This window comes from Myotis nattereri, assembly GCF_964212035.1.
Source record: "Myotis nattereri genome assembly, chromosome: 3".
Classification (NCBI taxonomy): Eukaryota; Metazoa; Chordata; class Mammalia; order Chiroptera; family Vespertilionidae; genus Myotis; species Myotis nattereri.
Window position 1 is genome coordinate 78,422,676 of NC_138077.1, and position 19,800 is coordinate 78,442,475.

The 19,800-nt window shown below is 44.4% G+C and overlaps 1 pseudogene across 1 annotated transcript; it reads left to right on the forward strand.

Annotated features, from left to right (window-relative positions):
* Positions 1 to 7,293: 7,293 nt before the first annotated feature.
* On the forward strand, positions 7,294 to 8,774 carry LOC308515988 (aspartate aminotransferase, mitochondrial-like; annotated as a pseudogene). The gene is made up of 2 exons: positions 7,294 to 8,121; positions 8,341 to 8,774. The product of its transcript is annotated as an aspartate aminotransferase, mitochondrial-like (transcript).
* The last annotated feature ends 11,026 nt before the right edge of the window (positions 8,775 to 19,800 follow it).

Below are 19,800 nucleotides of genomic sequence, written 5' to 3' on the forward strand. Positions count from 1 at the left end.
CCCCGTGCCCCTGCGGGGCTGCAGGAACCCTGGCGGAAACTGCATGGAGCAGCCACTGGCCCCGCCCCTGCTGTGCATGCTGCAATCTTGAGACAGCATTATGGAGTGAGGGTTAATTTGCATATTACCTCTATTGTATAGGATATGTATGTTACACACATATCATGTATGTGTTATATATTGTGTATATTATATACTAGAGGCCCAATGCATGAATTCATGTACAGGTGGGTTTCAGCCGGCCTGCTCCAATCAGGGCCAATCAGGGGCAGGGCTGGCCAGGGGGAGGGGCTGCAGGCAGTTGGTGGGGGCCAATTGAGGGTGGGGCCACAGGTGGTTGGCCGGCTGACCCTACCCCCTGGTCAAACTCCCCTCTTTGAAGGGACAATTTGCATATTAGCCTTTTATGATGTAGGATTACAAATATATACATATATATATATATATGTCATACACTCACAAATACACACACGCATATATAGTGCGTACTGTCCTAAGCTCTTTCTAGATATCATCTGATTTACTCTCACAACAGCTTTACAAAGGCCGGCTTTCATATCACCATTTTGTAAGTGGAGAAACTGAGGTACAACAAGTAAGTGTCTCCTCAGAGTTTTCCAAGGTCACATGACATGCAGGTGTGCTCTGGGCCCCCACTAGTACTACTTCCTTACTATGAACACAGCATTAGAAAAAGAGGCAGTTCTGTCAAGCACCTTCATAAGCTCCATTTTGCATATAAGGAATCTGAGATTTAGACATTGAGTTATCTAAGATCACATAGGTTGTTAGGGGCTCAAACTAGATCCTTTTGATTTTAATATTCTACAATTCAAAAAATCCACAACATAATAGCCACATAAAAAGGAGAATGCAATTTTGTTGTTCATCTGTGTTAGGTATAAAGTGGTTAGTATAAATAGGGTTTTCATTTCTTCAGACAAATATATAGACAAATTGCATATTTTGTTCACTGTCTTGATCCAAAATCACTAGACAAAATTTCATCTTTTAATAAGCATACACTTGCACACATAAATGTAGAAAGTGATACTTTAACCTTTAAATGTTTTTATTAAGTGATTTAATAACAGCCAAAAAGATATCTACTCCACTCCAATGTTTCTTTGTTAATGAATTAAAATATACAAAACCTAAAATAACTTGGAGTTCCACACCTGTGCTACAGTCAGATCTTTACAATTTGCTTTCATTGGTAAAGCCAGAATTTCAGTCAGTCTCTAAATAAACTGTGGTTTTGAACACATGTGCCTCGCTGGGAAGAGCCTTATATTCGGTTTCTGAAGTCTTCATTGAGACTATTCTATATCTTCAAACCATGTAACTGTTCCCTGGTGAGCAAGGGTAAAAGCCAATTTATGAAGTTACTTAAAAATATAGATCAGAGTGAGTAATTTTATTCACTCAACCCCTTTAAAGGTACCACATTGTCAAGAACCTCCAAATACTCTACTTGCTATTCATGGTCTGAAATATTCTGGGAAATCAATAGGCAGCTTGCATCTCCCTTCACTGAGTCTTCATTTTCATGGGACACACCAGTGGGCTCACCATTTTCTTCAATGATACACCTGTCTTGTCCTGTCCTCCCTTCTCTCACTCCACTCCCAGGCAGTCTTGTCTACCTGGTGAACAATGCCCACCTTAGTGTGCCATGACTCCAGGAACCCATTCCCCTTCTCACTTCCATACTGAGAAACTAATCTGTAGCTAACAGAACTATAGAAGGGAGGTGGGGCTTAAAATAAATCACCCTCCAAAAGGAGTAGCCTCTTACACACCTTGGCTGTATGGGATAGCCTATTGCTCCTAGACTACAAACCTGTAGAGCATGATACTATACAAAGTAACATAAGATTAAGTCAAGCACAAGGGGAATGATGCAAGGTAGAGACATGGGGAGCACCAGATGTATGAGGCTGCTTGCTGTGTAACAGAATACAGTTTCACAGCAAACCTTTTTTTCATAAGTAAAAAGAGTACACTCAAAATAATAATAAAATGTAAAGTATAGCAAATACATAAAACAGTAACATAGTCATTTATTATCATTATCAAGTATTATGTTCTATACATCATTGTATGTGTTATACATTTTTTTTTAATAAGACTGGCAGCGCAGTAGATTTGTTGATACCAACATCCGGACAAGTGTGCTGCCCTGTGGCTTTACGAAAGTGGCTACCACGTCACTCGGTGATTGGACTTTTTAAAAAATATATATATTTTATTGATATTTTTACAGAGAGGAAGGGAAAGGGATAGAGAGTCAGAAACACCGATCAGCTGCTTCCTGCATCCCCCCACACTGGAGATGTGCCCGCAACCAAGGTACATGCCCTTAACCGGAATCGAACCTGGGACCCTTCAGTCCACAGGCCAACACTCTATCCACTGAGCCAAACTGGCTAGGGTGGTGATTGGAATGTTTATGCTTCTGTACAAACTTACGGGACCATCCATCCTTGACATTATGCGATACATCACTGCAGTTAAGGGCAGGGAGAGGTGGGGGATGTTGATATCACTGCGTCCCTAGCATCTCAAGTTTTGTTAAATCAGTTGGAAGGGGGTGAGCTTGACAATTGCTGGCAGCAATTTTCAGGCTGCATGTGCTGTTGAAACGATATGAGTTGATTCATTATTTCCCAGCTCTGACCCTCCTCTGCCAAACTAACTTCTCTGTGCTAATCTAAAAAGAAAAGGGCCTTTCAAAGTGACAGGCAAACAAGCATTTATTTGAGATCAAAGAATAACTATTCAGAAATCAGTAATTTAGGCAGAAACCCAAATAGTGCTCCGATTAGGAGGCACAGGCAGTGGGTATTTATGGGAATGGGAACAGTTACATCATGAGAAGGAAGATCGTTCTATTGCTGCAGATAACATAACATAGTGATGCTAGTTCTAAACAATGTTTTAAATTTTCAGCCCAGTGGCCATCAATCTAGTCGTCATAATCACTGTTTTTCTGCTGGCTTTGCCAACAGCTCTTGAGGAAGAAGGTTGCTTAGGCCCAGTCCAAAGGTTATTTTACTTTGTTTTAAACGTTCCAGTTTCTCTGGCATGGCAGCTCCAGCTCCATTATAAAGTGGCTTCGTTATATCATTGTTTACACCTGGATTCTCTTTTTTAAAAAATTTTTTTTAAAATTTGTATTTTTCAATTATACTTGGCATTCACTATTACATGGGGTTTTCTTCTTTAAATAAGATGACTCTCAATTTAGCCAAGGATTAGCCTTGGGTCTCAGGGAGAGAAGGACAAACAATTCTCGTGTGAAAGAAGGAAATGCAAAAACAGAAAAGAAGAACAATGAAGAGGCAGAGCCAGCTGTTTCCTACAAACTTCTGACAGCTTCGCAGCTGTTCACTGTTCTTTCTCCCCAGTGCGAACTGGCCTCCGCCCAGCCTTGGCTGATGCTTTTCCAGTCTCCCGCTCTTGGCCCAGCAGCCGTGGCCTTGCCACTGTCCTTTCCCCTGTGAGGTAAGATTCTGAGATATGTGAAGTGAGCTCTGGGACACCCGGTCAGGTCTCTACTCAGTTATAATGGAAGTTGTGCTCTTCCTACAACAGCCATAACAGATGGCACTTCACAAACACTGTCTCGTTCAATCCTCAGTTACCCACTGAGAACGACTGTCTTATTACCCTCATTTGACAGAGGAGGAAAGTGAGACTTAAGCCATGTGTCGGAGGCATCTTTCCAATTCCAAGGCCTCTTCTCTAAGCCAGAGGATTCCAAAATGTCTTCCCATCAGTCGAGTGCTTGTTAGACGCATAGACTTCCAGGCAGCCCACTCAGAAATCCCGATGAGTGTGGATGGAGCCCAGCAATCTGAAGGCAGGACTAACATCTTCACAGAGCTACTCCACGTTTTTATAGACCGTGCTTGACACAGCCCTTGCACCATCTTCGTTCTGATTAATTGCCCCTTCCTCTGGGTTCTCAGGACACTGCTCTCAGGCTGGTAGAGCAGGAAGCCATTGTGTTACAATTAGCTGGTTTTTGTCAGTCTCCTTGACTAGCCGGGGAACTACTTGATGTCCAGGGTCCTGTTTCTTTTTGACTTCCTCTTCCTGGCGTTGCTGAGCAAGGGCCTGCTCCCTAATACTCACAGAAGCTGCAACTATGGCACTGGCTTTCAAGATAAAGAAAGAGCCTTTATTATATTTGTGGGTCGCCAGTGAGGAGACAGGAGATCCTCCTAAAATCTGTCTCCCCCATCCAAAGTTTGGGGTGAGTCTAAGGGGTTAGGGGGAACAGGCTGGTATGTGAAAATGCTGGCCAGGCAAGTTTTGATTGGAAGCTTTGGAATTTGGACATTTATAAGAAACGGTAAGGTGCTTCAGCACCATCTTCTTGGACAATGGACCCTTTGCTTCGAAAGGGTTCCAGAGTTCACGTTCTGGTCATGTCCTGGTCCTTCAGTTCTATGGGGGAAGGGAGGGGTGGGGGGTGGGGGGCAGGTGGTAAGACTTTGGTTCCAGGTGCAGCCAGAGGTCAAAATTCTCTCCTCTGCTCTTGTTTCAGCTGCATGTCTTGCACTTGTGGTCTGTTATGTCAGAGAAGCAACCCATTATCTTGTTAGAAGCAGGACAGAGCCATTTTGAGCTAGTTCTGTAGTTACATAGAATTGCTCCTTTCACTCATCTTTGCATAGCTTGCTTCTCCTTATTATTTGGGTTTTAATTTAAAAGGTCCCTCCTCAGAAAGTCCTTTTCTGGTGACCTAAGAAGCTCCCCACTCATTCATTGCCATGTCACCCTATTGCATCATCCAGCATGAAGCACAGAGCTTTGCATAGTAGGTGCTCAGTTAAAACTGGATTATCCAAAGGCAGATTAAATACATCCTTAGGGCACCAGAAAAACAGAGGCAACAAACATTTTCAAACTACAGAAACATCACTGGACAGGGACTGGCCGTTGTGGGTCTGCCTCGGACCGGCTGGTAGTGTGTGGGTTCTTGACTTTGTGCCAGAAAGACTTCATACAAGGAGTCCAGGTGATTTTGAGAGTATGCTTATTAAAGCTGGGGACAGTGAGACAAAGGAAGGATTTAGGGTAGGAGAGCCCAGGTGGTGCCCTGCTTTGGCTCCCTGGAAACGTTATAGGAAAGAAGTGAGCCAGGGCAGGGCTGCTGTTAGCTCACTAGAAAGTCAGAGAAAAGGGGGCCTTGGAGACAGTTTCAGGGTGTTAGCCACAGAGGAGCTGCCACTGACAGATGTTGCCCTGGTTGCAAGCCTCATGTGGACCCTTAGAGTTTAGGAGGAAGTAAAATGTTCATGCAGGAGAACAAGCATGGGCATGCTCCAGGACGAGCCAGGGCTGGTATCCTTTGCCTTGAGGGTTTTTCTCTCTCTTCTTCAGGGAGAATTTTGGGGGAGGGTTTCAGTAGAACATTCATCAGCTTTTCCAGCTTTAATATCTGGATGCATCAAAACGAGCAGATAGGGGAGTTTGGGATTATTCTTTGGTTAGCTTTACTGCTTTACTTCTATCTTTTTTCTTTTTTCACTAAGCATTTTATTATTATTATTATTATTATTATTATGTAAAGTTTTACATATGTCTTCTTTTTCCCAAATTGACCCCCCCCCCCCGCCCCCCCAGCCATTCCCATCCGGGGCAAATCCCCACCACCCCAGTGCCTGTGTTCATTGGATAAGCTAGTATGCATGCATACAAGTCCTTTGGTTGCTCTCTATGCCCCCCCCCCCCCACCATTTGTCTCTGGATCTATCCTTCTTCATCAAATTATGTTGATCATTATATCCCACATATGAGTGAGATCATGTGATATTCATCTTTCTCCAACTGGCTTATTTCACTTAGCATAATGCTCTCCAGTTCCATCCATGCTGTTGCAAATGGTAAAAGTTCCTTCTTTTTTATAGTGGCATAGTATTCCATTGTGTAGATGTACCACAGTTTTTTAATCCACTCATCTGCTGATGGGCACTTAGGCTGTTTCCAAATCTTAGCTATTGTAAATTGTGCTGCTATGAACATTGTGGTGCATATATCCTTTCTGGTTGGTGTTTCTGGTTTCTTGGGATATAGTCCTAGAAGTGGGATTAGTTTTACTTCTATCTTGCTTTTATTTTACTTTTATCTTGGGTCTGTCTCACTCTAATTGTTTTTTGTTATTTGTTCCCTTAATTCATTCATCCTTGGGTTTGGCTGTTCCAAGTCCCCATCATCTACCTGAATACAGCAACCTAACTGGCCTCTTCATTTCCCCCGTTGTCACTCACATTCCATTGTTCATACTGGACTATTTTAAGGATGAAGCCACATCTCCAGGCATCCCATCTGCATACAGTGGTTTCACAGCTGGGAGAGGGAAAAGGGAGAGCCCTCACTTTCCTCATATATCTCTTGAGCAGATCAGGAAAACATTTCCTAAGGCCTTGCTCTCTCATCTCATTGGCAAGAACTGTGTGGCTGTCCACCCCTAACCTTAATCAGTGACAAGGGCAATGCTTACCATGTTGGCTCAAAGCAATCCTGAGTTATAACCCTGGGGCTGGGGGAAAGCGCAGCCTCCCCTTAAAGTTTAGGGCCCACTGATTCCTGGAAATACTCAGGTTTCTCTTGACAAAGGTGAAGGGGAACATGGATGTGAAACAGACCGCCCATAAAGAAGGCGGTGTGTTTTGACAGGCAGTTGTGCACAGAGACGAGCTATCATCCTTGAAAAAAATTAAGGAAATCCTTATTACTCACAAGTTCATTCAAATATTGAGAGGAATGTCATTTTGTCATTTCCACTTGGGCTTGGACATTTTCCAGGTGGCAGTGAAGTAAGTCTACTCTCTTTTGTTGTTGTCAAATGCCCAAGCACAGTATTTAAACCAGCTCTGATGCAGCCCGTAAGCCTTTTCACCCCCAGCTAAATGCCCGCAGCCTCCTCAGCCACCTTCCCCAGGTCTTCTCCTTCGCATCCCTCCTCTTTCCTCAACCAACTACAAGAAACTCAGTTTTCAAGGCCTCACTCTGGAAAGCCCTTCCATCTTCCCGCGGGCCATGAGGTACGGCATGCTTGTGTGCAGGCCTCGGACTGTCCTCCTCAGCACCAGTAGGTACGGAATTCTACATGCCAGTCAGTGCGCCAAAGCCTTTACCAAGAGTCTCATTTAATCCTCACAAGAACCTAATAGATTTTGCCTTTGAGAGAGAGAGAGAGAGAGAGAGAGAGAGAGAGAGAGAGAGAGAGACCACCCACCCTCGCTCCGACCTGCAGCTTCCACTGCCCGCGTGCCCACCATGGCCCTGCTGCACTCCAGCTGCGTCCTGTCCTGGGCCACCACCGCCTTCCACCCAGGCCTTGCAGGCGTGGCTTCTGCCCGAGCCAGCTCCTGGTGGGCCCATGTGGAGGTGGGTCCCCCAGATCCCATCCTGGGAGTCACCGAAGCTTTTGAAAGAGACACCAACAGCAAAAAGGTGAATCTGGGAGTTGGTGCCTAGCGGGACGATCATGGAAAGCCTTACCTGCTCCCTAGGATCCGGAGGCAGAGGCCCAGATTGCTGCAAAAAATCTGGACAAGGAACACCTGCCCATGGGGGACTGGCCAAGTTTTGTAAGGCGTCTGCAGAGCTGGCCCTGGGCGAGAACAGCGAAGTGCTGAAAAGTGGCCGGTATGTCACTGTGCAGACCGTTTCTGGAACCAGGGCCTTAGGATCGGAGCCAGTTTCCTGCAAAGATTTTTCAAGTTCAGCCGAGATTCCTGGGGGAATCACACGCCCATCTTCAGGGACGCTGGCACGCAGAGCAGGGCTATCGCTGCTATGACCCCAAGATGAGTGGCTTTGACTTTACGGGCCCATGGAAGACATTTCATAAAGGCCACAGCAAAGTGTCCTCCTCCTGCACGCCTGTGCCCACCACCCCACGGGAGTGGACCTCGCCCCGGCAGTGGAAGGAGACAGCCTCCGTGGGGAAGGAAAACAATCCCTTTGGTTCTTTGGCATGGCCTACAGAGGCTTTGCCAGCGGCAATGGAAACAAGGATGCCCGGGCTGTGCCCCGCTTCATCCAAGAGGGCATTAACGTTTGCCTCCGCCAGTCCTATGCCAAGAACATGCGCTTATACCAGTGATGGCGAACCTATGACACGCGTGTCAGAGGTGACACGTGAACTCATTTTTTTGGTTGATTTTTCTTTGTTAAATCGCATTTAAATATGTAAAATAAATATCAAAAATATAAGTCTTTGTTTTACTATGGTTGCAAATATCAAAAAATTTCTATATGTGACACGGCACCAGAGTTAAGTTAGGGTTTTTCAAAATGCTGACACGCCGAGCTCAAAAGGCTCGCCATCACTGGATACGGTGAGCGTGTGGGAGCCTTCACTGTGCCGATGAGGCCAAAAAGGTGGAGCCACAGTTGAAGATCTTGATTCGCCCCATGTGTTCCAACCCTCCTGTCAATGGCACCGTGATCGCCTCCACAGTTCTGAACAGCCCGGATCTGCGAGCGCAGTGGTTGCAGGAAGTGAAAGGCATGGCCGACCGCATCATTAGCATGCGGACCCAGCTGGTCTCCAACCTCAGGAAGGAGGGCTCCTCCCACGTCCCCCACCAGATCGGCATGTTTCGTTTCACAGGACTGAAGCCCGAGCAGGTGGAGCGGCTGACCAAGGAGTTCTCGGTCTACATGACAAAGGGTGGCCGCATGTCCGTGGCAGGGCCACCTCCGGCCACGTGGGCTGCCTTGCCCATGCCGTTGCCCAGGTCACCAAGTAATTTCCCCGATGAGAGGAAACAGAGACAACCTCCCTGCCGACCTCTGCTGCTGTGAGATGCACAGGGAGGAAGGGGGAGGGTGGATGGTGGTGGGCGATCATTTCTTTCAACCCCAGCACTGAAAACAGCGTGAGAATGGTTTCTCAGCAAAGGACGTGTAGGGAACTAGGCAGAGGCACCTGTGGCTGGTGCGTGGGACTTTGTGGCTCTAAACCAAAATCTCCCTCATCTGTGTAGCTCCAGCTTTTCTGAAAGAGTTTACATGTACAAGAACGTCATAGCCCAAAACCTGTCAATCACACCATTGCAATATTCCAGAAGCTTTTAACTGAAGCACCTGATGGTGTCGATACCACGTATCTGAGTCTCTGTGAGAATACCTGGTTCCAGCAATCATGGTCAGCCTCACACTTGTGCTCCCCGATTGAGCAGCCTCACCAACAGACCACATTGCAGAAACCGTGCTTTGTGAAAGCCAGCGCACGGGGCTGCCGCTGCAGCAAGGAACAGGAAAAGATGCTGTTTCCGGTCTTACTTACTAGTAAGAAAAAAAGAAAGAAGGCTCTGCTTCTTGTGCTCACTGGTGGGTATGTTAATGCTCCCTTCTCTTCTACCAGCGCTGTTCCTTTCCATAGGCACCAAGATCTACAACCAGCCTAGATTTGCACCCTCTTCTACTGCTCGATTGACCATCATCCGCACCCTGTAGTATTGAGTGTTTTTCCTTCCACGACTCGCGTGGAGTAGGGTTCGGTATCTGAAAGAGGAGCCGCACAGCAAATGAGAGAAAAAGACACGAGATAATTTTGCAATATTGGGGGACCAGGCGGCAAGTCCCGAAGGACTTCTCCTCGTGCTCAGGCCTCACCAAGCTTTTATTCATCTGGGATGCACCCATAGCATAGCCCTAGGCAGGTGACCCCCTAGTAACAAGCAGACTAGCCCATCAGCAAGGATTTACATAATAATAAATGGGGAAGTAGTTTCAGCTACCACTGTCTGGACAAACAGAGGTGGCGCCTAGCTCCGACCTTTGCTAGGGCTTCAAAGGCACCCAGCCTTCAGGGGGTTTCTCTGTCTATGCTTATCAGATAGTGAAGGCAATAAACAGTTTCCCACACTGTAGCACTTCCTCATCTGAAGAATGAAGAGCATAATTTACTGCTCACCCCACACACTCACCTTTCTCAACAAAGAATAGCAGAGAATGGTTAACAGATTATTGCAACATCCTCTTCCGTGGTTGCTTGTCTCCGGCGGGGATGTTGCCTCTGCCCAGTTGGACCTTGTACCTTAGTGCAGTGTGGTTGTGCAGCCACTCATCTCCCAGAGGATATTCAGGTTTCCAGCTGGGCTCGGGCTTCATCCACCCTTTGGAAAGGTAACCACCATCTACTCTAATCATGTAGGCTTAGTGCAGCCCGGTATCCCTGCGCCAATAAAGTTACCGTGACCCAAGAAAAAAAAGAACCCTATGAACCAGTTACAACTTTATCTCAGTTTCATAAGTGACAAAATTAAAGCAGAGAGATTAAGCAATTTGCTAAGGTCACACAGGGAATAAATGAGGAGGCCAGGATTCAAAACCAGATGATTAGACTTCAGCGTCCTGGCTCATAAGCACAACACTCTGTAGAGTTCTTATCTGCCCCCCACTCGGAGTTCTCCTTGCCTAGTGCCTGGCACATGCCTGGCACATGGTGAACGCTTCACAAATATTTAACTGAATGAGTAATTCATTCTCTTCTCTTTTTTTTTTTTTTTAAAGAACGGTTTATTGATTTCTAGAGGAGGGTAAGGGAGAGGGAGAGAGAAACATTGATGTGAGAGCAGAACACTGCCTCCTGCATGCCCTCTATTGGGGATCCAGCACACAATCCCAGCATGTGTCCTGACTGGGAATCGAACCTGCAACCTTTTGGTGTATGGGACAACACTCCAACCAACGAGTCATAAAACCGGAGCCTAAATAAATTTTTAAGGACAGTAAGAAGAGCATAATTTGTACTAGGAAAAAAAAAAAAAAGAAATGACAATGTAATAGAAAATTTGAAAGTCAGTTGAAAAACTTTTAAAAAGAATTAAAGACATAAATGAATCATTATTTTATCAAAATTTATAAAATTTTGAATTAAGTGTTATCTGTTCTGTTCAGTTAAATTTTTCCCTGTGTATGTCAGAGTCAATTGAGAGATTTTTCTATCAAAAGCATTATGACCCTCTCCCTCTGTCGAATGTATGGTTAAGGGCTTTGGACCTACCCAGGCCCAAGTTTGAATGTGATTTTGTTATCTCTTTAAATCTCCATATTATCTTAATAATATTTAATTCTCAGGGTTGTTACTATTAAATGTGAGAATAATTACAAATTCTTTCCTCAATGCTCAGCAAACTTTACTTTCTTTCTGCTACACCTGACCTCCCACATGTGTCCAGGGCTTTGATTCATTGGAGCTGCCACACTCTGCCTTGTGTTGTTAGATCACTGTTAATAAGAATTTGTCCTAAACATCTTTATGTTGCCCCATTGTACCCCTGCTATAAATATCGATCCTTCCTTCATCTCAAGAAGGAACCCAAGGGGGCTTACCTGGGGTGGGAATGGCTGGGGGGGGGGGGGGGGGGCAGGAGGGTAAAGCGGGGAAAAAGGAGACATATGTAAAACTCTTGACAATAAATGAATTTTAAAAAATGAATTAATAAAAAAAAAGAAGGAACCTAAGCTTTGGTGTTCTGTTGGCTCATGACTTTTTCGTCACAGGGGAAAGCACACATAGACCAGATCCTTAGAAGAGACCTTAACCTATGTCACTTTGTTTTCAAAGCCTAGACTGATGAAGGCAGGGAGGGTGGAGTCTTTGTGTTGAGGGGCAGGGTGCAAGGAAGCAGGGTGTTCTAGAGAGAAAGGGAAGGAAGCCTGAGTAGAGTGTGGGATATTTGCCCAAGAATGTGAAGTGAAAGGGTGAGTGGTGGGTCCTCGGCTATTATCACAGAGAGCAGTTCTAGGTCTGGGACGTCTGACGCGGTGGCTCAGGGAATCTAGGCCTGGGCTGAATGAACGCTATGTGAGAGGAAAGCAGAGGTGAAATGGAGATGTAAGGCTCAACAGTTGATGTTTGAGGACTATTTCAGGACATTGTTAGTTATTAGAAGAGCAAGAATTTTTGCCTGTTTTCCCACTGTTACACTTTTCCTAGCACCTACAACAGTGCCTGGCATATAGGAGTACTTAATACATATGTATTGAATGAGTGAAAGTGGAGAATGTTGCCCAGACGGTGTGGCTCAGTGTTTGCATGCCTACCTATAAACCAGGAGATCATGGTTGGATTCCCAGTCAGGGCACATGCCCAGGTTGCAGGCTGGATCCCCAGTGTGGGGCATGCAGGAGGCAGCCAATCAATGATTCTTTCTCATCATGGTTGTTTCTATCTCCCTTCCCTTCCTCTCTGAAATCAATACAAATATTTTTTTATTTTTTTTTTATTTTTTTTGTAAATATATTTTATTGATATTTTACAGAGAGGAAGGGAAAGAGATAGAGAGTCAGAAACATCGATGAGAGAGAAACATCGATCAGCTGCCTCCTGCACGTCTCCCACTGGGGATATGCCCGCAACCCAGGTACATGCCCTTGACCGGAATCGAACCTGGGACCTTTCAGTCCGCAGGCCGACGCTCTATCCACTGAGCCAAACCGGCTTCGGCGATACAAATATTTTTTTAAAAAAGAAAGTGGGAGGTGTTAATGACCCAAGGATGGAAGTTCTAGTAAGATGGGAAAAAGGAGATGTCAGAGATGATTCTGATGTTTCAACAAGGGAGAAAGGCATTGTTAATTATAAAAACAAACAAGGGAAGAGAAAAGGCTGATTGGGGTAGAAGACAGAAATCTGGGTTTTGGATCTGTTGATTCTTTTTTTTAAAAAAATATAGTTTCATAGGTGGGCTCTCAACCACTAAGTCACACCAGCCAGGCAACTCTTATTTTTGTAAAGTACTTTGTATACAGTGGGTGCTGATAAATACATGCTGCACTGAATGCTCAGCAAGCAGTTGGAGGTACAAGACTGAGTTTTAAGATTCCAACAACTTGGCCAAAGACACTCACTCATACCTAAATGTGGAAGAAGTCGCAGGAGCTACTTCACATCTGTCCCAGGGGGAGATCCCACGGATGCCATAGCCTTCTGTATCCTCAGGATAACAGGAGGAGCTGTGGGAACAGGGCCAGGCTGACTATAGGTAGAGCATACTCCTTGGACCATGTCAAGAGAAAATGACACTTCCTTCCAGCAGAAGCACTGCCTTTCCCATGGAGGCACCACTCCCCAGGCAGCTGCTTCTGATACTTAGAATCTAGAGCTGGGTTAGGAAACATTTGTCACAGTTGCTAGAGGCTTTCACTAAAATTGACTAGATGAGAGGTTTTTGCAGGACAACAGGTAGAAACTGGGCAAAGTTGTGAAGCAGCAATTCTGTCAGGTAGGCACTGTTTTTTTAAACCCTAGACTTATTCATCTACTGTTTCAGAAATTCCCAGTTATGCTGGTTGCCAACCTATGGGATAAGTGAAACTCAACCTGAAGCTATTAAGATGGCTTTATCAACTCTTGAAATGTGCCAAGCCAGGTGGCGATTCATTCTCTCTTCAGAATGGGACATGGTATCTGTATCTTGCTTGCTGGCTGCACCCTTCAGGAGACCTGAATTTAGGAGTTGTCAGCATGGTTGTAACTCTGCTTTCAGGTAAAGATAGCCTATGACAACACTCTTGAGTGATTCATAAACATACTGACAAATGGCATTAGCCCATTTTATTTCCTAGACATTGCATCTGGAGATGTCCCCCGGTTTTCCATGTACCATGAGGCAGCATGCTGAAATGCCTTTGTTCAATTCCGTGTGTCTGAAAACTGTTCTCTGATGGTTGCCTGCAATGGCACCTTGTGTGAAAAGTAAGCATATTGCCATTGCAAAAAAAAGACTGAGATTTCAGAAAGTAGGCAGAGCTAGAAATAGAAGACTCCCAAGTCCCTCTATGGAAGTGGTGAGTGAATGCCTGAGAGATCTCAGATATAGTGTGTGTGGGGGGTGGGGGGGTGGGGGGGGGACTGAACTGTAAGGGGTTTGCACATTTTTTAAAGCAATGTACAAATGAATTTATGGATCATCTTGGAATTAAGTAAACGTTAAGGACAACTTCCAAATATTTAGTATTGGAGTTTTATTGTTTTCCAGCCTGTGGATTAGAATGTTGTATGAGAAATTAGATTCTCAGTGGCAGGACTCAGTTCTCAGGGCCCAGGAAAGTCAATGGTATTAAGCTTTTTAATCTATATCCAATGAAACTCTCAAAAGTTACACAAAATTTTGTGAATCCCAAGTCTTGGTTAAATTAATTTGTCATGTGATAGCCACAGAGGCATACAGTTAAATCCTGCCTACTCCCCTCCCGCTCTCCAAGCAAAAACAAAATCATACTTGCTTCTTTTTAGTCCCGTAGGTAGGGATTCAGAAAGACCTCAATTTTACGGAATAATACTAAACTGACGATGAAAACAAAAGTTATCAGTATTTACCACCTTTGAAGCACTGCAGATAGCTGCTTGGATGGTTAGTATATTGTCATGTGGTTAATACACTTGCAATAATTAAAAGTTATGTGCAAGATTTGGAGAATCTGCTGCCAATATGGCCTTCTGACTACAAAATATAAATAAATTAATTAAAAGGTTACAAAAGGGTATTGTAAAAACAAAAATTATAGTAAAACAGATTACTAGTTTGAATCACTGGGGAACATTCGTCAGCTTTAACTCTTCATTTTATTTCTACTTCAGCTATTCGTAAGTGCTTCCTGTATCTCTAGCTCTTTACTGGCTCTCTTGCATTCATGGTGTCCTGTGGTATAATAAACTCTTCGTCATGAGGAATAGAAATAAAGAAGTGAAGTCCTGAGTTTGCATGCTCTTGGGGGGCTGTTGACGATGTCTTCTCTGTAATGGCCCTGAGGCCATTTCACTGCTGCTGAGGCTATCATTTCCTTAAAAATGGCATCTATCCCCCAAGTGAGTTCAGGTGTAAAGAGAGAGCTGAAACAGGGAGGAGAAGTGGTGACTGGGGTCCTGAAGAAATGTCTCAGGAATCCACATTCTACATATCCCTGGAGAAAACATTCTGGTTTGGGGGAACAGAATGGGAACAATGGGGGCTGGAATTGACTGCAATTCCATCCCAGTCACTAGCTTGATACCCATGCACAAAAGGCTAAATTAAGCTTTCAAAGAATTCCCATTCGATTTATCATGGTTTTGTCTTCCCAAAAAGTCACACCCTAGCAATAATACTCATTGATTTTCTCACATCCTTCATCTCTTGAATGAGACGAAGGCATCATGGCCTGGTGTGAAAACAGGGCTTTGGAGTGTAATCTGGGTTCTAATCCCAGCATTGACATACAAGAGTTCTAGGCCCTTGGACGAATTATGCAATTTCCCTGAGTCTTTAATTCCTCGTATGGAAAATGGGGATAATGATATTTAGCTCATAGGGGTGCTGTGTGTAATAAATATAATCTCTATAAAATCAATTAGCATCTGGCAGGAGTATCCTATATAATAAAAGCCTAATATGCAAATTGTCCCCTCAGGCGGTCCTTCAACCAGGAGACTGGGAGTTCGGCAGCTCGCTATGACATGTGCTGATCACCAAGAAGCAGCGTGAAACATGGTGGGTTTCGGCAATGCCGCACTGGCAGCGGGTGGCAGTGCAGGTGCTGCTGGCCCCAATGGGCCTCCAATGAGAGCAGGACCACAGTGAAGTGAGTGGGCAGCACCAGGCCAAGGCAGGTGCAAGCGGGGGCCTGATTGCTCCACCAATCGCCCGTGGACAGCAACCAGGGTGGTGGCGGGAGGCAGGACCACTGCCCAGCTTCCAGGCGCTGAGGGAACCAGGCAGAGGGCCCAGCCCTAATGGGTCATCCCACAGGGGGGATGGTGGAGCAGGTGAGGGGGTGGCACCAGGCCAAGGCAGGGTGCCAGGTGGGGCTGTGGGGCTGTGAGGCTGGTGGCACAAGTTGGGGCTGCAAGGCTGGGGGCATGAGCTGAGGCCCGATCTCCACAGACTACCCTGAGGGACCCCACCTGTGCATGAATTCATGCACCAGGCCTCTAGTCCATAATAATAAAAGCATAATATGCTAATTAGACTGGACAGCCAAATGACTTTCCGGACGTCTTTCCAGATGTCCTTCTGGACAAAGCTGCCATAGTGGGGGCCAAGGCAGAGGCGGTTAGGGGTGATCAGGCAGGCAGGCAGGTGGTTAGGGGTGATCAGGCAGGCAGGCAGGTGGTTAGGGGTGATCAGGCAGGCAGGCAGGCAGAGTGGTTAGGGGTGATCAGGCAGGCAGGCAGAGTGATTAGGGGTGATCAGGCAGGCAGGTGAGCAGTTAGGAGCCAGCGGTCTCGGATTGTGAGAAGGATGTCTGACTGCCAGTTTAGGCTCAATCCTGCAGACATCCTGCAGAGTGCAGGCTGGGCTGAGGGACCCTCCGCCCCTCCCCCATGCATGAATTTCATGCACCGGGCCTCTAACCTATAATAATAAAAGCATAATATGCAAATTGACCAAACGACTGAAACATCATAATGACTGTCTGGATGATCTTCCAGACGACCATGCAATGACATGCACTGGCGCCAGGCCAGCCAAGGCAGGTATGATGTGATTGGTTGGGGGGCCCTGCCACCACCCACAATCCCCCCACAGAGAGAGGCCCAGGCCACCAGCTGGCAGGGCAATCAATTGAGGGGGAAGTGGGGCAGATGTGAGCAGCTCCAGGCCAGGCCAGAGGAAGCCCGGGTCCTGGGTGCCAGCAGCCGGAGGGAAGCCGGTGCTGGCAGCTGGGGGAAGGAGGCCTACCTTTGCATGAATTTCATGCATCAGGCCTCTAGTAATAAATACGAGCTCACATTTAAGTGTATCCAGTGGCCTCTGCATTGCCTTTCTTTTCCCCTATTCTCTTGGTGCCCCTCTGTTTATCTTCAGGTATAATGGCAAAAGGAAGGGAGAGGTTCCTAGGTATGGAACCAGCAGTGGATCCTGGTGGACTCTCTAGAACCAAGTTTGTATCCCAGTATCTCTTAGCTCAGCAAGTCCCTCTCTCGAAAATATACATTGGTGATGTGAAGTTTGGCAGTGGGGGATTTCCTTTCATTCTGGGGTTGAGAACAGTAGAAACCAAAACCACTGTCACTATATCAAGTTCTGCCGAAAATGGTGCCCAACTGGCCCTTTCCAACGTAGCTTTTGTCATGCCTTCTCAGGAAACCCATTGACCTCAAACTCCCCAACAGGCTCAACTTGGTGTATCTCTGAGCAATCCATGTGAAAACTGCAAAAACTTAGAATGTTTTGAAAATTCTGCCTCTTTTACAGTTACAAACAAGTAGGTGCTTTTTGTGGAAATAAAACATTCGGAAATGTATAATTTGCAGTCTCCCCAGAGTGCATCCTCTAGAGGTGGCTAATGTTCACAGCTGTGTGTGTTCCTTCAGATACGGTCTGTGTGCTAATGTAAGCTTCATTATAACTATCATTATTGTTTCTATTATTTTTTTTTATATGTAACAGTAACAGGATTACTAGGCAACCTGTTTTGCAACATTCTGCTTAATTTAGTAGTATGTTGGACATCATTCCAAGTCAGTAGGTATAGAACTAAACAGAATTCTATAGTATCCATGTATCCTGTAATTCCAACCCCTTACTGGATTACATTTAGATTTAGTTTACCTTTAGATTATAAGCAATATCTAAATGGCAGTTCTTATATACAACTTTGTATAACTGTGCAAGGAAATTGTTACAGAAGTTTCTTTTTGAGGTATTTCTGCATCAAAGTATATAAATGTTTAAAGTTGTAATGGTTTTTGCTAAAATATCCTCCAAAAATGCTGCATCAATCTGTACTCCCATCAACAGCACAGGAAAGTACCTGTATCTCCACAAAGAGTTTAAAATTTTTATTTTTAGAGAGATAGGAAGAAAGAGAGAGAAACTTTGATATGTTGTTCCACTTTTATGCATTATTGTACGTTCCCTAACTGGTGATCAAACCCACAACCTTCACATATGGAGATGATGCTCTACCAGTGGTCAGCAAACTCATTAGTCAACAGAGCCAAATATCAACAGTACAACGATTGAAATTTCTTTTGAGAGCCAAATTTTTTAAACTTAAACTATATAGGTAGGTACATTGTTATTAACTTAATTAGGGTACTCCTAAGGCTTAGGAAGAGCCACACTCAAGGGGCCAAAGAGCCGCATGTGGCTCGCAAGCCGCAGTTTGCCGACCACTGTGTAACCAACTGAGCTACCCAGCCAGGGCCACAATTAGTTTTAATAATCATAATTTTTACCAATACGTGCAAGTTATACATAACTTTAAATGTGATTTGTCAAGACTCATCAAATCCACTAGAATGAAAATTCCATGGGGGCAAGAATTATTATCTGTTTTCTTCCTTTACTGCTGCATATATACTTAGAACAGTGCCTAAAACAGAGTAGGCATACATATTTGTTTAAATAAATAATGTTTATATTATTTTTCTCTTCAGAGAGCTCCTTGTCCATGTAGTTGGCCTATTTTTCTATTACATTCTATATTATTCCCCCAAAGAGCTCTTGGTATAATATGAAAATTAAACATTTGCCATGTGTTGCAAATATTTTTTCCAGCTTGTCTTTTTATTTCTTGGTCTGTTTTGTCATTTAGAAACTCCAAACTCTTATGAAGTAAAATGTTTTACCTTTTTCTTCAAGCTTCTTTCCCACTGAGTTTTTCCCCACTGCAAAATAAAGACAAGATTCATGTAGATTTTTTTGTTATTCTTTCAATGTTGCTGTAAGGGTTTTAGTTTGTTTTGTCTTCACCTGGTATTTCTATCTTTATCTCTCTTGACTGGAAAAAAATGCATTATGTAGGATGATGAGCATGCAGATAGGGAATCACCAAGTTAGAGTTCAAAATTTTGCCAAAACACCGGTGCGTTTTCATTTTGGGGTTTTTTCTTTTCTTTTCCCAAACACATCTTAAAAAAAAAAAACAACTTAAAAAGTTATTCATGTACACTATAAAAAAACTCAAGTTATTGGAAATACTTAAAAAGCAAAAATCCTCCCTCACTCCCTCTCCGCCCCTATAATTCCACTCTGTAGAAGAAATATCTGTCAACATTTTGGTGTGTAGCCTTCAGAACCTTTTCCTATGTTTTCACAAAAACATCCACACATATAACTGGTTCTTTATTTTTCTGCTTGATCTAAATGAATCACACAGGAAATATTTCCTAAATGTAGAACTTCTAAAACCAATATATAGTAGCTATCATCCCAATATATGTATATGTACATTTATAATAGCTGTATTCAATAAATAGTAGGATAATCTTATCAGTCACTGTATTCCTGGGCACTGTTTTTCTGTTTTTAAGAATTACAAGTGTGGGGGTTCAGAATGAGTCACCCTAAGATGTGCCTCTGTATGCAGAATGTATTGAGTTAAGGGCAACTTTTAGCAGAAGGCTCAAGAGAGAATTCCGCTCCCCCCTACCCCCTACTACCTAGAAGAATTTCAACTAGAGGCCATAAGAGATTATCAGATATAACTTTTTTTTAACCTACCTATAGGGCAGGGCAAACTTCTATTTACTAAAGTTCTGCTCTTCTTCTTTTTAAAAATATGTTTTTATTGATTTTAGAAAGAAAGGAAAGGAGAAGGAGAGAAATATCAAGCCGCTGCCTCCTTCACTGGGTATCTCCACAACCCAGGCATGTGCCCTGACCAGGAATTGAACCAGAGACCTTTTGGTGCACGGGACAACGCCCAACCAACTGAGCCACAGCGGCCAAAACTCCCGAGGCACCTTACCCCATCCCTAGCTCAGGATGTCTTACATACCGATGTTCCCTTTGTATCTCTGAACCTTTCCTGCAGGTGGGGTCTTTGACTCTCTCG